At 47.6% G+C, this 15,736-nt stretch overlaps 1 protein-coding gene across 7 annotated transcripts in view; it reads left to right on the top strand.

Moving 5' to 3' along the window:
- Window positions 1–1,077: 1,077 nt before the first annotated feature.
- The window catches only part of LOC146347336 (serpin B6-like), a 31,313-nt gene continuing 16,654 nt past the window's right edge, over window positions 1,078–15,736 (top strand). Inside the window, exons 1-2 of one of the 7 annotated variants that reach the window (XM_084850497.1) lie at window positions 1,420–1,692; window positions 4,734–4,842. The gene's annotated coding sequence lies outside the window, so the exon portion shown is untranslated. Of the gene's footprint in view, window positions 1,197–1,419; window positions 3,479–4,733; window positions 4,843–15,736 lie in introns of those variants that run through there. The other 6 variants (XM_084850498.1, XM_084850499.1, XM_084850496.1 and 3 more) reach the window with 6 other exon arrangements.

Raw genomic sequence — 15,736 nt, 5'->3', positions numbered from 1 at the left:
AATGGACTGCAGATAATGAGCTATGAAATTACCCGTTGTGTCCCGCTTCAGTTTCTCCCGTGAACAGAGGACACGCGGCAAAAAGAGGAGCGAGATCAGTGAAAGATAATGGAAGACTCAGATAGGGGGAGAAGGAGGGGGAAGGGGAGGGGGGAAAGGAAGCACGTGAAAGGGGGAGTCGTTGTGATCCTGCATTTAAAACCGAAGCAGAAAGCCCCATTTTAAAATGCAGGATTTTAGGCTGGTGTAGATATGCCGTAGGGCTGCACCTGCCATTGGCAAGAAACAACACTTTTTCAGTCAATAAAAGGACAATTCTGGACCTGGACCCTTTGCTCAATCATTGCTGCGGTCACTGTGAGAAAAACTGGTGGGGAGATTTGGCTGAAACGGAAAGAATCTGAGGCGTCCACCACATCCACCTGTTCCAAAGGGCTGACCGAGGCAGCATTTTATCGGGCAGAGCCTGGGTTGGTCTCAGCGTTTCTCATCTGCCCTGGAGAAGAGAATGAGAGATGCAATCTCTTGTGGAAGAGCTGAGACTTTATAACCGGGGGCGGGGGGGGGGCGGGGGCAACGGCTAAACCCTGTTTTTCATTTCTGAAATGGGATGGAAGGAGATTAATAAAGATGCCAGGCTCATTCAGCGCTTGTATCCTGCTTGCTAGGGTTGCAGCACCGCTGGGGCAGAGGGATGCTATACCACAGCACAGCAGGAACGGAAGCTGCCTTCTACGGAGCCGGACTACTGGTCCACCGAGCTCAGCGTTGCCCACGCTGCCACCAGTGGAGGCTGGTGGCTCCGATTTCGGCGGGGCCGCGAATCCATTCTGGGTTTCGGACAGAGCCGCCAGAACTCTAAAGGAGCTCTCCAAGGGGCCGAACTCTGTCCCCCAAATTAGATTCAGCACCTTGGACAGCCCCCTTGGAGTCCTGGCGGGTTCTGCCTGAAATCCGGAATGGATGCGCGGCCCCGCCGCAATCAGAGCCACCAGCCTCCAGTGGCGGCCACTGTCGTCCTGCCTCGTCTGGCCCTATGAAGACTCAGTCGAACGACACGCGCGGGCGCCGTGCGCCGCCCCTTGGGCGGCGTTCCTGCTGCCTTGTGCTGGCTTCAGTATCCTTTGCCCAGGCTTGCAGGGCAGCCTCGGGCCGCGACTTGAGAGTAAGCCTCCTCGGACTAAGCGGCTCACTAGGTGAGCATTACTAGGGCCGCGGTGCGAGCGTACGCCTAACGTCCACCCTCCTGCTCGAGGGCGGGCCGATGCTGTTTCGTGACAAATTCCCGGGGAGGGAATCTTCCGCCCCCGAAAAGCAGGGATCGCTCCCAGCGCGGGAGAAGCCCCGCCCTGCCTCGCCTCGCCGGCCGAAAGGGCCGCGGCTCGGGCGCCTTCCGGGCAGGGGCGCCCCGTCGCGCGCATGCTCAGCGGGAAGGAAGCCGTCGGTAAACATACGGCGCTGGAGGCGGCGAGCCAGTCTCCTGCGCCCGCGGCGCGCCCTCCCCATTCGCTTTCTGGACGGCCGCTGAGGGAGGGAAGCCGGCTGTGCGGGCCGAGCGCCTCCCGGGAAGGATTGCTCGCGGTTCCTCCCGGCTTCGTGGCAACCTTTCCGGCGCCTCCCTTCGCCTGACAGCCAGAGCTTAACCGCGAGCGAGTGCCGTGCAGCAGCCGCCTCCCTCATCCCTGCCTCCTGGTACAGCCTGCTCCTGCCTTACTTGTTCGTTGCTCCGGGTGTAACCCTGGGAGGGAGGCGGCGGTTGCGATGTTGGGGAGGCTGTGCGTGCGAACACTTTGCTCCTCTTGGGCGCCTTCTGCTTGCTCGGGGCTGGGGCTGGGGGCATTTATTTATTTCATTTTTGTGCCGCCCAATAGCTAAGGCTCTTCGGGCGGCTCACAAAAGTAAAGCCACAAAAAAATGCAACCGAAAATGCAATATACAATATAATAGATTGAAACTACAGAATGAAAAATGCAACCGGAGTAAAACTGGCAGCAGTGCAGACCCTGCTTTCAGAAGGCCGGGAAACAAACACGCACGATTCTTTGGGGACAGTGAGGAGCGTGCGTAGGCGAGCATTAACTTTTTCTTTTACTTCCGCGTAAGCGCGCCGCCCCGATCCCGCACTGAACGTGGCGGAGGGAGCGCCGGATCTATTGTGGCGTGAACTGCCTTGAGTCCGCTTCGTCATAGGCATCCTAGTCCATGAAATCTTACGCTACGATAAGTTTCAGCGATACCTGTTGAAGGCTTATTTTGTACGACGCAGCAGTTGCTGGCCGGATTGAAGAGTATAACCCCGCGAGGAAGTTTAGGAGTAGGACTGGGACTGACTTCGTGGAATAAAGTAGCGTCTGGGTGTGACTCTGTGGTGGTGTCTAATCTGGTTGGCAGTCGTGGGCGGGAGCAGGGCTGCTGTGCTTTGAACAGCAGCGTGGCAGAGGCAGAAATCTAGTAAAAGTGTCTTTCCCCTTCACTGCGTCCCCATCCTGGGAAAGGCTTCACTGCACAGTTTCTGCCTGCTTTGTTGTTCAGTCACGTCCGACTCTTTGTGACCCCATGGACCACAGCATGCCAGGCCTTCCTGTCCTCCGCTCTCTCAAGCACAGGAGCACTGAAAACAAAAAAAGTGTCCCCACCCCTATGCCTGCTGTTGGTGTTGTCTGATGTGGGTTTAATTTTCATTGAAAATTTCTAACCAGCTATGGAGCGGGGAAAGACTGGATTTTAATAGTTCAAGTCTGAATGCACAACTCGTGCCTAAAACTTTTTCCTCACTTCTATTTTAAGATGCATTGAACTCCTTGTTGTTGTTCAGTCATTAAGTCATCTCTGACCCTTTGTGACCTCATGGACCACAGCACAGGCCTTCCTTCCTGTCCTGCGCTCTCTCCCGGAGTGTGCTCAAGCTCATGTTCATTGCATCGGTGATGCTGTCCAGTCATCTCATCCTCTGCCGTCCCCTTCTCCTTTTGCCTTCAGTCTTTCCCAGCATCAGGTCTTTTCCAGGGAGTTTTCTCTTCGCATTAGGTGGCCAAAATATTTGAGCTTCAGCTTCAGTATCTGTCCTTCCAATGAGCCTGCTTATTTTATTCTCTCTGAGAAAGATCTTGGCTGATGTGCTGCTTGTACTTTACATTAGTTGTGAAGTGTCAATTACGAGGTGTACTTCCTATAGAAAAGGGTGGGGTGCCTCATGGAGAATGGGACAAGTTTGAATGCTGTGCTGTGGATTGCTACACCCTAGTGAGGGTGGACTGTGGCCCTGGAATGGCAAATAGAAGAAGTGCTTCCCTCCTAGAAAAAGAAGGTGGGGAGGGGGAACTTGTGAAGCCAGGGCTGACACAGCCACCAGTCTTACGTAAGTTGCTGCTCCATAGGTGCTTCTCCAGAGAGGCTTCAGAAACTTTTTAATGCGCATCCTGGTATAATTAAGAAGAGGAAATCGCTATGATAAAATAACTACTTGTTTAGATGTGAGGTAGGAGGGGGAAGTGGTAACCCAACTGCATTTTTAAATTTGTATTACAAAATCCTTAAGGGTGCGATCCTGTGCGTGTTTAGGAGGAAAAATATAGTGCTGTGCTGAACATTTCTTCCACATCATTTTCAACCATTCTCATTCAATTTGATAGAAAAGAAATTGCTTTCAAAAAGAAATTCAAAGCAGAAGAAATTTTGGAGAAATTCTCATGGGTTGGGTTTGGGTTCTTGTGCATACCTTACTTAAGAGGTGGCAGAGGAGTGTGTATGAGTGCCTTGTCTTTCATTGTACAATCAACTTTCTGTACTGTATTAGAGGCAAGATGTATCCACAATCACTGCTAAGAAATTTAATGTCTGGAAGATCCTGGGGAAAGAGCTGAAGAATGGCAACTAGAGATGATCCAAAATTTCTCAGAAGACATTTTTCTCAGAAAAGCCCTGAGCCTTTTCTCCCCACCCCAAAATAAAAGGGGGCTTTGCAGAAGTTCCTGTAATGTTCTTCCTCATTTTTTGGTGGGTTATGCTTTCCCCTCCCCGCTATGCCCCAGAGCAATGGTAGGTATCGTGTATTGTGGAGAATGCCCAGTGGAGTTGCTGCTGTTGACACTTGCAGTGGCAGCGCAAAAAAGAAAACCTCTTAGGAAAAAAAGAAGTTGTGCTATAACCCTTGCCAGTGGTGAGCCCAACCAGTGAGAAATCATTGGAGAATTTCTCCTCCAACTGGAGAAATTTGGTGAAATGGCCCCCTAGTTTCTCTGCCCACAAGGGTGGAGAACTTTGAGAGGTCATTTGTGCACAGCTCTAGAAAAACATCCTACAGCTTCCAGCGTTTCCCAGCCAGCATGGCTGACTTCGTGGAACAAAGCATGGTTGGCTAGAGAATGCTGAGAGCTGTAGGACTTTTTTTCTGTCTAAACATGCATAGGATTGCATCCTAAATGGCTGTACAGTGTGGAAAGTGGGATAGGAATGAATCACTGTCTGTCTTATATACTTCCTGAGCTTGTGCCTTCCCACTGCTAACACAGGCAGAAATGAGTATGTTTGTTGTGGATTTGCAGAAAACAGTAGTGGAATTGCGTCTACCACCCCCTTCTGTTGATAGAAATAGAAGGGGGTGGCAGAGGACCACTACTGACCCCAGAAAGCGAATCACACTTTCTGGGGCTAGGGTAATCCAGTCAGTATGCTGCGCTGATGGCATTAAATATGCTAATAGGAGTAATCTGATGCAGTGTACACATTTACAGACTTGTGAGCAGTGTATCAAGGATTGACAACATGATTTGCCAGGTGAAAACAAGATGAGTTCTGCAGATATAACCACCTCCCCCATGGGGGCAAGAAGTATGAAAGCAGGTGGGTAAGGTGATGCAGCAAAACAGCTGTATGTGTTAGACATGCAGAAGGGACATGCCTCAGAAATGACCAAGACCTGTACAAACAGCTGATAACTCATTGGCTGAGCTTGAGCATGTTAAATTTGGCCTGCTGGGCTCATGAGAAAAATCAGGCCATGTAGGAGCTAAGGTTACCTGGGAATGGGTTTTACAGAGGGCATCCCTTGTTATATGGATGCAATGGCAACAGTTAATGCAGTATGTGAACTGTGCCAAAAAGTGAAACAGATGCCCCCCTCCAAAGCCCCACTGGGCCAAATCAGCAGGAGCCAAAGTTCTGGAGAAATATGCCAGGTGGGTTATATAAGCCCCCTTTTCCAATTCAAATGGTGGCACTACCTGATCAGCAATGGTAAATGCCTATTCCAATTATTTCTGGTGTGCCTAGCAAAATGCCATTAAGTGTTTAGATGTTTTGATTAGAAGGTATGAAATACCCCCATAATGTCCTGATTAGCAAACTAGCTAAAAGTGGGCTAGATGAAACCAGTATCAGGTAAATCCACCGTTGGCTGCAGAATCGGACTCAAAGAGCGCTTATCAATGGGATCTTCTCAAACTGGGGAGAGGTAATGAGCGGGGTATCGCAAGGCTCAGTCCTGGGCCCAGTGCTCTTCAACATTTTTATTAATGACTTGGATGAGGAGGTGCAGGGAATGATGATCAACTTTGCAGATGACACAACATTGGGCGGGATAGCTAATACCCTGGAAGACAGAAACAGAATTCAAAGTGATCTTGATAGGCTGGAATGCTGGGCAGAAAACAACAGGAATTTAATAGAGATAAATGCCAAGTTCTGCACCTAGGAAAAAGAAACCAAATGCACAGTTACAAGATGGGGGATACTTGGCTCAACAACACTACAAGCGAGAAGAATCTTGGAATTGTCGTAGGTCACAAGCTGAATATGAGCCAACAATGTGATGTGGCTACAAAAAAGGCAAATGCTCTTTTGGGCTGCATTAATAGAAGTATAGCTTCCAAATCCCGTGAAGTACTGGTTCCCCTCTACTCAGCACTGGTTAGGCCTCATCTTGAGTACAGTGTCCAGTTCTGGGCACCATACTTTAAGAAGGATGCAGACAAACTGGAGAGGGTTCAGTAGGGAAGTATGAAAGTCACTTACCTTTTCGCAGGGGTGATTCGCGGTGGGGGGGAGGCGCTTCACTTCTCCCCCCGAAGTTCAGGCAAGGGGGGGGAGGCGCCCCGCCTCACCCGGCCGAAATTCAGGCTGGCGGGGGAGGCGCCCCGCCTCGCCCGGCCGAAATTCAGGCCGGCGGGGGAGGCGCCCCGCTTCGCCCAGCCGAAATTCAGGCCAGGGAGAAGCGCCCCGTCTCCCCGGCCGTGAAAGAAAAAGTGAAAAAAAAACCACACAAAAACCCGTGATAGGCTACGTAACGATTAACGTAGCCTATCACGGCTAGGTTTCAAAGTCAGCCGTGATAGGCTATGTTAATCGTCACGTAGCCTATCACGGGTGACTTTGGAAAAAAAAAAACGCATACGCAAATGGCGGCGGCCCATGGGCGCCGCCATTTGCGTTCCTTATTTTGGCACGTCTAGTCTACGTAAAGATTTACGTAGACTACGGCGAAAATAAGGGAACGCTATTTGCGTTGCCCTTATTTTCGCCGTAGTCTATGTAAATCTTTATGTAGACTAGACGTGCCAAAATAAGGAACGCAGATGGCGGCGCCCACGGGCCGCCACAATTTGCGTACGCGTTTTTTTTTCCCCAAAGTCACCCGTTATAGGCTACGTGACGATTTACGTAGCCTATCACGGCTGACTTTGGAAATCTAGCCGTGATAGCCTACATAAATCGTCACGTAGCCTATCACGGGTGTGTGTGTTTTTTTACTTTTTTATTTTGTAATGGCGGCGGCGGCAGCCGGTCGGGAGACCGGCCGCCGCCCCCACCCCCAACGAAACGCTGCCGACCCGCCGCCGGGACCCGCCGCCGAGAGGGACATTCGGCCACGGTAAGTCCCATCCCGGGGGGGGGGGGGCTGGCGGAGAATTTCCCCAACACTTTCGGGGGGCCGAATGCCTCAGCGCTCGGCCTCCCGAAGATTCGTGGAGAAATTCTCCGCCATCCCTAGGGTTCAGAGGAGGGCAACAAAGATGATCAGGGGACTGGAAACAAAGCCCTATGAAGAGAGACTGAAAGAACTGGGCCTGTTTAGCCTTGAGAAGAGAAGACTGAGGGGAGATATGATAGCACTCTTCAAGTACTTGAAAGGTTGTCACAGAGAGGAAGGCCAGGATCTCTTCTCAATCATCCCAGAATGCAGGACATGGAATAATGGGCTCAAGTGACAGGAAGCCAGATTCCGGCTGAACATCAGGAAAAACGTCCTGACTGTTAGAGCAATACGACAGTGGAACCAACTACCTAGGGAAGTAGTGTGCTCTCCCACACTGAAGACATTCAAGATGAAGCTGGACAGCCATCTGTCAGGGATGCTTTGACTTAGATTCCCGCATTGAGCAGGGGGTTGGACTCAATGGTCTTATAGGCCCCTTCCAACCCTACTATTCTATGATTCTATGACCCAACTGAATCCAGTTTGACACTGAAAGTCATCTTACAGGCACAGAAGTGCAAGAATGGGCCAGTGAATCGAAGATTCAATGGGTATCCCTATTCCCCATCACCCCTAGCTGTGAATGGGCTGTTAAAGCAGAAAGTGAAACAACCAACTCCAGATTATATTCTGAAAAGGGTAGGGGACAGATTTAGAGCAGGCTGAAAGTGAACTCAACAGCTGTCCCCTGAGTGAGGGCCAAATACCTCTACAATGCATGGTGGAGTGGTGATACCCCAGAGATGGAATATCTGAAGGTATAGAAAATCCAACCTTGTGGTGTAGACCAATGAAAGCTATGCCAGAAAGTGCTAGAACAACCTTGTACCACTCCGAAGGTGTATGTGTGTGGGGAGGGGGCAAGTGATTATGCCGTTGGGAATTGGAGTTTCAGTCCCTCAGGGGACTTAAGAACAGATTGCCAATGATCTGGTATGGCTCTCAAAGGAATTCAGGTGTCAGGAGGGGTGGTAGATTCAGACTATCAAGATGAAGAACAAGTACTAATTAAAGTGAAGTCACTTTTAAAAATTTGATCGGTACATTGCACAACTGATCTGTGATAATTTAGTGTGCCTGTCATTCAGGAAGTGGCAGCGCCAGATCAGACTATGTGAAGAGAGAAAGGACAAAGGATCCACAGACAATGGATCTGATCCCAGGCCAAAAAATATGCATTGTTTATCCAACCCAACCCAAATCAAACTGAAGAAAACTTGTCACCAGGAGGCCAAGAGCCTCCTAATGTGTTTGGTTAACCAATGCTGTATCTCCTGTTGGCCTGGATATGAGAAAATTAAGGCGCTGAGAATAATTGATTGTATACTTTCTCACAGGTGGTGCCAGAATGGGAGAGATGGGTAATCACCCCACTCATATTGTCTATACTGGACAAGACAATGACGAGAGTTGTAAAATGTGACAACCCAATAAATTGTTATTGTGTATCTTTCTTCCTGTATGCACATAGTAGAATGATATGTCTGTAGCTGTTATTCCTTATTCCTGTATGGACCTTACCTGAACTGTTGGCTACTTCCTTGGGGCCTTGTCATCAAGTGATTTCAACACCAGAGTCCAACTCTGTGTTTACATGATGTCGTGGCCATTCAGCACCAGCCCTGCATTTTAACGAAGAAAAACCGCTTCTTCTGAGACTGGTTATAGTCCGACTTTTCCAGCTTGCTTTGGCTCCATTATTGACCTGTTTCCACAACCACACTGGGTTCAGTATCATAGTCCTGCCAATGGGGTGTGTAGCCCAGCCTTTGTGGGTGTGTCACTCTGACCTCAGTGACCCAGCCCTTTCCCACCCTGTTTTTTGGACGTTTCATTGCCATTTTGGAGCAGGATGCTGAGGGACCAACTTTTAAAACATCATTGAAAGTAAGCACTAGAACACAGCCCATGACCCCAGTCAAGGGGTGTTTTCTCCTATTGGGCTGGATGAGGCTTGCCAATAACAGAGAAGCCCCTAAATTGACATGGCACATATCAAAGCCCAATTCCTTAAATGCGATTAAGCGTGATCTCGACGCTCCGGTCCATTGCTTTAGAATGTAACTCCTTCGCAGCTTCCTTGTAGAGATCTTGTGGGTTAAAATGGGGGCTGGATTCTGTCTCTTTCCCACAACAAACACATTAGTGTCTCCTCAGAAGGAACCCCCATTGCGGTCAATTAGGCTTGCCTTTGAGTGCCCACATCAGAACTTAGAGAGATTCCCCCTCAATTGACTTGGCACAATTTAAAGCCAAATTCCTTAAGTGCGATGAAGTGGGATCTCGAGGCTCTGAATAATTGCCTTAGGAAGAAAGTACTTCACAGCTTTGTTATAGATATCCTGTGGGTTACAGTGGGGGCTGGTTTCTGTCTTTGTGTTTACTGCTCTCTTTCTCACAACAAACCCATTAGTGTCTAATCAGAAGTAACTCCCATTGTGGACAATGAAGTCCTCTGGGTTAAAATGGGGGCTGGTTTCCCTCTTTGTGTTCTCCCCCCCCCTTTCCCAGAACAAGCATATGTGTGTCTACTCAGAAGTAACTCCCATTGTGCTCAATTAGGCTTGCTCCTGAAATGCAGGTGCATCTGGACTTTCAGGTGAAAGGAGAAAGTGAGGGAGGGGGGAAGCCTCTCTTCACAGCAAAGCTGATTCCTTTTTAAAAATCCACTACTCCTCCATTAGCTTCTCCTTCCATTGTCCTGGAAACATGGCCCAGGAGGTGGGAACTCTGATGAGGTAATCAGACCTAACCCAGACTCCACTCAGACTCCACCCAGCCATCAAGAAAATAATTTGATTAGAGCTCAGTGGAAACACCACAGAGCCCCAGGCTACAGCGATGATAAGCCAGAACTTTAAGCACTGTGGAAACTGGAAAATGAGAAGATGCGATTCAGGAAACATTGCACCAAAGTTGCAAACAAAGTGAAGCCGATAGCATGGAAACACGCCCCAAGTGTGTATGGTGCTAAGTGCCATCCAAGGATAACACAGCCATTAAGTTTGTTTGCCTGTTGGTGAGAGACGAGTTGTATTGTAGAAACAATACAACTAGTGTTAACGGGAATTGTATGAATATCACTGGGGTGGGTAATTGGGTAATATCTGGCCAAAAATTATATTTGCCCATTCCTTGGAATCAGCCAAAGTGCTTGGTCTGCGGAACGGAACGTTACCTTTCAGTTTTGTCAGGAGTACATGGAATGATTCCCATATAGGGACACTGAAAGGCAATTGTATAGAGGGGGAGCACCCCTCCCATCTACTATTATAAATTTAGTAGCGCTATTTGTGCGTGAACCCAACTGAGTAACGATGCTCCTAGAGTAATTGATAATGGCAGAGAAAGTGTTTGTGCAGTATCCTCGAATGTAATATATTGGGAAGATGAAAGCACATCCCCGCAACCCATGCAGGTGTGTTGCTGTAACATTTCTCAGCCAAGCACGGCTGCAGGGTATTGTAAATGAGTAAACTGGATCCTAGGATGGGAAGCCAAAGAATGGAGTTTCACGCTTCCCATGGGTTTCAATGTCACTTCTGTGGCCCAGGCCCTATGGGAAAGTGAAGGTGTCCTGTCTGAATTGAAGGCCTTGTCTAAAAATGATAAGATGATATTGAGAATTCAACAAGAATGAACTGAGCTTGTCAGTCATGCAAAATATGGAGGATCTTACCACACGTCACTGGGGAGATATCGTTTAGGGATGGAACACAACTATGAAAAATATGTAGAGCCTAGCATGGCATCTTGTAATTCTACTTCTTTGTAGCCGTTGTAATATTGCTCTTGTTGGTATATATTTTGTGTTTTAGGATTAAACAACTGCATACCAGGGTGCAGGCTGTCATGTGAACTGGAGCACACAAAAGGGAACTGTGTACACCAATGGGTGGAGTATAATGGAATTGCGGAAATCCATTGTAATATCGACAAGCTAGTGGTGCATCACAATTACTCTCTTTCATGCCTGGATTTCCCATGCTGATGTAGCTCACTTCAATGCCTGGATTTCTTATCCAGGCCTAGTAGGCCTTCTGTGTTATGCCTCTTCTTTTTAATTTTTTTAATTAAAAATTAATAGATTTAATAGAGGCGTTATTAACAGAGGTGTTATGCCTCTTCAATCATATACAATTTCCCCAGCTTCTAGCTTCCTCTGTATGCCTGGGAAACAACTAGTGTGTGTTTGTTTATTTTATTTTATTTTATTTTATTTTATTTTATTTTATTTTTTCTTTCTTTCTTTCTTTCTTTCTTTCTTTCTTTCTTTCTTTCTTTCTTTCTTTCTTTCTATACTGCCCAATAGCCGAAGCTGTCGTGGCAGTTCACAGAAATTAAAGCCACAGAGTGCGGCATAAAACAATATAAAATATGAAAGCTTAAAACTATAACAATACAACCAGAATAAAACCTAGCACCAATGCAGAGATTTAAAATACAGATTTAAAACATCAGAGCTAGAAGATTAGGAAGCTAAAATGTTAAAATACTGGAAGAATAAAAAAGTCTTCACCTGACGCTGGAAGGAGTACAGTGTAGGTGCCAGGCGAACCTCTCTAGGGAGCTCATTCCACACAGCCCCGGGGGACCACAGCAGAAAAGGCCCTCCTCGTAGCCACCTGCCTCACTTCCTTTGGTGTGGGTTCCTCGAGAAGGTTCCCTGAGGATGATCTTAGTGTCTGGGCAGGCACATATGGGAGGAGGTGATCTTTCAGATAACCAGGCCCCAAGCTGTTTAGAGCTTTGAATGTTAATGCCAGCACTTTGAATTGGGCCTGGAAATGGACTGGCAGCTGGAAAACTACTGGTGCAATGTGATTTTGTTGGCCAGTCCCTGTTACTAATCTTGTTGCCTTGTTTTGAACTAGCTGAAGTTTCTGGACCATTTTCAAAGGCAGCCCCACGTATAACGCATTGCAGTAATCCAGTCGAGAGGTTATCAGAGCCTGGATAACTGTAGCTGGGCTATCTCTGTCCAGAAAAGGGCGTTGTTGGTATATCAGCCTAAGCTTATAAAAGGTGTTCCATGCCACTAAGTTGACTTGTGCCTCCAGTGACAGTTCTGGGTCCAAGAGCATGCCCAAACTACGAACTAGGGGGAGCACAACCCCCACCAGAACAGGTTGAACATTACCTAGCCGGGCAGACAAACCACGCACTAACAGTATCTCCGTCTTGTCTGGAATGAGTTTCAGTTTATTGGCCCTCATCCAGTCCATTACTGCGCCCAGACACTGATTCAGAACAGCCACTGCCTCACCTGGCTTTGATGAAAAGGAGAAGTAGAGCTGGGTGTCATCTGCGTATTGATGGCACCTCAGCCCACACCTCCGGATAACCTCCCCCAGCAGTTTCATGTAGATGTTGAACAGCGTAGGGGATAAAACAGAGCCCTGTGGAACCCCATGGCACAATTGCCAAGGCACAGAGCACTAATCCCCCCGCATTCTGGAATCGGCCATCTAAGTAGGAGTGGAACCACTGTGGTGCAGTGCCTCCAACTCCCAACACAGACAACCTATTCAGAAGGATACCATGGTAGGTGGTATCGAAAGCCGTTGAGAGATCCAGGAGAATCAACAGGGTCGCACATTTCTATACCGCTCCTTAGCCAAAGCTCTCTGGCTGGTTTACAAAGATTAAAAGCTATTAAAAATATAGTAAGCAAAGTTTAAAAACGATTTACATGAAACATACAAACAGACAACACACAGACGAACAACATATATCTAAAAACAACTCTAAACAACCATAAACAAATCCAGGACTTCATTAAAACTCATCATATGATGCTCAATGCCTGAGAAAAGAGAAAGGACTTAACCTGGCATCGAAAATATAACAATGCTGGTGCCAGGCAGGCCTCCTCGGAGATCATTCCATAATTGTTTACCTTTAGTGAAGATAATAGGCTTATTCCCATAGGATTTGGGGAATGTAAAGTCTTCCACCTTTCAAGCTGGGACAAATCTAGGCTAGGCTCTATGGTGGAGTTCCATTCATTTGTGAGGCACTGCTATGCCAGTATTTTCTAAAAATGCAATTGCTGCTCCATGAGAATACATGAATGAACGGAGCGCTGTATCAGCAATGTGTTAAAGTGCTACACACCAATGCATGATGCTGTAATTGTGGGAGAGGTAGGGGGAGTCTGAAAGGAGTGTTCAACATTTGTGTTTATAGCGCAAGTATGTGTCCCAAGCTGCAGTATAGTGCTGCAGTGCGAGAGAAGTGGGAAGTCATGCTGCAGTTTCAGATTGCCTGTTTTCAAGTAACTGCATGAGCACCTTCGCATGCAGCTGTGCAGGAATGCAGGTTTAAAAGTAAGTTCACAGGTGTGCAGTGAAAAATAGTCTAAAAAGAAACCCAGATGGATTTCCTATCAAAAGTCCATGCAAAGAAAGATCAGGAAAGCCGGGGGGGGGGGATATTGCAAAACTGGTTCTACAGCTTTAAAGCCACTCTCACCAAGAAGGTTTATAATTCCGCTAGACTGGAACACACATGACTTGTTAGCTCACAGAAACTGCTGTGGATAGACAATTAAAATAAGCTAAGGCTTTGGAGTGAATTATGGCATTGAATTGAATGATGGAGCCTTTTGTATTTAAAATATGTGTCAGCTTGTAACAGCCTAGGTGTAAGAGTTGAGGAATGTTTGACTACAGGCTGTTAAACTTGTCAGAGCTTGTCTACAGCTGATTCTTCATTACTAGAATGCATTTCTGGGGTGTTAAATTGCATGTGTGTAGAAACCTAAGATTAGCAGGTGCCTGGCTTTCTCTTAAACTATAGAAGAGCTTTCCTAGACCTACAACAAAATGTTGCAGGTGTTTGCAGCACCAACTAGGAGTGCTCCTGTTCTGGCCAACCCAGGGTAGGACCTTTGTGCTTACGGAGCTGAGAAGATGTTTCTGGAGACTGGGAAGGGAAAATGGTACCCTTCTGCTGCCTGATACGTCCCCCTATATAGCTTTAAAAAAAAACCAAAAAACTGTGTGGCATCCATTTCTTTCCCCCCTTCCCTGCAGGCCCAGCCCTAATCCCCTTCTCTAGGGTACCACAAGCTTTTAGGAGTCCAAGCAAACCATTTTCCTCTCACCCTCTACCTTCTGACACCTTCAACATTCCATGGCTCAGCTGCCCTGAATCATAGGCTTAATTGCTACCCTCAATGTCTGCTTTACTTTTTCATAGAATCATAGAATAGTAGTGTTGGAAGGGGCCTACAAGACCGTCGAGTCCAACCCCCTGCTCAGTGCAGGAATCTAAGTCAGAGCATCCCTGACAGATGGCTGTCCAGCCTCAGCTTGAACGCCTCCAGTGTGGGAGAGCCCACCACCTCCCTAGGTCATGGGTTCCATTGTCGTATTGCTCTAACAGTCAGGAGGCTTTTCCTGATTGTTACCTTAGACTCCTTTTCTCAGCCTCCACTGGCATGGAAGTGAGAACTGCCCATAGAAAGCAATGGTTGGATGGGACTGTCTCCTCTACTCCACCCCGCAACAGAAGTTGGTAGCAGCTGAGGCAGGAATTGATCTTTTTGTCTTCTAGGTTCCTATGGAATGCCAATGAGATGAGTTGCTCCAACCTCCTTATCTCCCCATCCTCAATGTTCCATAGGTCCTAGCCGCACAGAAACATTTGGGTGTTTTTTTAAAGAATTGCCTTCGCTTAGAAGTTACAGATTTGTATTCTTCTGTATATCCAAGGGGTTTCCCCATTGATTTTGTGTGGCCCCTTTTTGCTTTCAAGCTGATAGAAACTTGGCCATTAGAAGGAATGATGGTTCTATCCACAATTCACGTATTACCCAGGCCAGGTTCTACCATTATTTGCTGCAGTAGACACACAGTGTGAAGGAGAGTTTCAGCCTGTCTAGCAAGGGCACTTTGGAGAGGGAGGGAAGGAGGCTCAGGATAACTTGTATCCTGGCCTCTCTGGTCTCCTCCCCTCCTCACCCACCAGGATGCCCCCTTTTCCCCCTCTCCAAGGTTGCAGCAAGGGGTTTGGGTTTCGGATCTCCGTCTGTCCCAACCAACGTCAGAGTGCTGTGTCCAATCTCGGAAGTGTTCTTCTGAGCATTCTTATGGTCCCTGGGACAGTCTGCCAGGGACCACAGGATTGCTTTCTCTGAGTATGTGGTTTCAAGAATACTGTATTGTGCCTTGAAGTAAACTGAGGACAACTGATGCTTAATGCCCTTTTCCCTCTAATTCTTTAAAAAGTTCTGAAGGTGGTTAATGCGGCATGTAATGAATGTACAGAGACTGAATTTCCTGGAGTTCAAGTGGATGTGCAGTGTTCTCTTCCTGCACATTTTAATGTATGCTGATAATTGGCTGCATTTGCATGTCACACTCATTTAAACTGTGAATTGTGAATGAGCGGAACCTGTGCTTCAATTGCTCCCTCTGCAAGGGGGAACAGCTAAACAAACTAAGCATCTTGCACCCATGGTTTATGTTATTGTAATGTGTGAACCGGGAATTCTGGCTTGTCTCTCCCCAGACAAGCCGGAGGCAGAAGCCAAGAATAAACCATGGTTTATGACTCTGGCTTGTCTGGGTAGAGAAATGCCTGAGTTCCCAATCTGCATGTCATGATAAACAAACCACAGACAGAAGATTCAGGGAGGGTGGTGTTGCTGCTCCTGCTTGCAGGAGGAGACAAGCAGGAGTGATCGAGTAGTGAACACCAGCATACTGGCTCATTCACAATATGCTGGAATTCTTTAGAATTCTTGATGTTTGTGAC

The sequence above is a fragment of the Heloderma suspectum genome, chromosome 4 (genome assembly GCF_057233095.1).
Source record: "Heloderma suspectum isolate Gila_16-S chromosome 4, 16-S_ref, whole genome shotgun sequence".
Taxonomy (NCBI): Eukaryota; Metazoa; Chordata; class Lepidosauria; order Squamata; family Helodermatidae; genus Heloderma; species Heloderma suspectum.
The sequence above is the reverse complement of the archived record's forward strand: the minus strand, read 5'-3'. Positions and strand labels throughout refer to the sequence as shown.